The sequence below is a fragment of the Triticum dicoccoides genome, chromosome 6B (assembly GCF_002162155.2).
Source record: "Triticum dicoccoides isolate Atlit2015 ecotype Zavitan chromosome 6B, WEW_v2.0, whole genome shotgun sequence".
Classification (NCBI taxonomy): domain Eukaryota; kingdom Viridiplantae; phylum Streptophyta; class Magnoliopsida; order Poales; family Poaceae; genus Triticum; species Triticum dicoccoides.
Genome location: NC_041391.1, coordinates 709,621,872 through 709,623,345, shown reverse-complemented (window position 1 = coordinate 709,623,345; position 1,474 = coordinate 709,621,872).

The window sequence follows — 1,474 nt, the reverse complement described above, 5'->3', positions numbered from 1 at the left end:
CTAAAAGCGCCAGGTCTGGATGGAATGCAGTCTATAGTGTTCAAGCGACATTAGCATTTTATGGGAGATTACATTGTTGAAGAAGTTCTTGGCGTGCTCAATGGTGGTGATATACCAGAGGGATGGAATGATACTCTGGTGGTTCTTATACCCAAGGTCAAGGACCCTAATAGGATCAAAGACTTGCACCCAATAAGCCTGTGCAACGTCCTGTACAAACTAGTGTCCAAGGTGTTGGCTAACCGATTGAAGGTGGTACTCCCTGACATTATCTCTGAAAATCAAAGTGCTTTCATCCCGGGGCGACTGATCACAGACAATGTTCTGATTGCTTATGAGGTCTCACATTACTTGAGGAATAAAAGAGGTGGTCTGGAGGGGATTGTTGCTATCAAAGCGGACATGCGCAAGGCATATGATCGAGTCGAGTGGAGTTTTCTTGAGGCGATGCTAGTTAAGTTGGGTTTTGTAGGAGGTGGGTAACCCTTATTATGAAATGTGTCACAACAGTCAGATATCATATCAAGGTGAATGGGGTCCCGACAGAACAATTTGTGCCAACCAGGGGATTGAGACAAGGGGACCCCCTATCCCCCTACCTCTTTGTGATCTGTGCAGAGGGCTTATCTGCACTGTTGCATGATGCCGAGGAACATGGAAGGATTAGTGGAGTCAAAATCTGCCAAAATGCGCCTATTGTGTCACACCTTTTTTTTGCCGATGACTCGGTGATTTTACTAAAGGTGAAGCAGGAGGAAGCCGCTGCTCTCCATGACATCCTTGAGCTATATGAGAACTGCTCTGGCCAGTGTATCAATACGGAGAAGTCTTCTATTATATTCTTCCCTAACACGGATGAGCATATGAAAACCCAGGTCAAGACAAAGGTGCAGATTATGAGTGAAGAATGGAATGACCGCTACCTGAGCTTGTCAGTACATGTTGGCCGTTCCCGCAGATGTACATTTGCATATATAAAGAGGTGTATGTGTGGTCGTGTCCATGGATGGCAAGAAAGATTGCTGGCAAGGAGCGGGAAAGAGACTTTGGTGAAGGCCGTGGTGCAGGCCATCCCGACCTTTGCCGTGCCGTGTTTCGACCTCACAAAAACCTTATGCCAAGAGCTGAATACACTCATAGGAAAGTTTTGGTGGAGTAACCAGGACAGGGAGAACACGATGCATTGGCTAAGCTGGGAGACCCTGGCAAGACCAAAAGCAATGGGGGGACTGGGCTTCCGGGACATGCACAGCTTTAACATCGCTATGTTGTCCAGACAAAGATGGCGCCTCCTCCAAAATCCGGATAGTTTATGTAGCAAAATTATGAAGGCCCGCTATTTCCCACACTACAACATTCTGGAGGCCGTGCCGAGAGAGGGGATCTCTTACGCATGTAGAAACATCCTAAAGGGCCTCGACCTAGTCAAGCAGGGGTACGTCTGGAGAATAGGCGATGGCTCAATGGTGAAGAT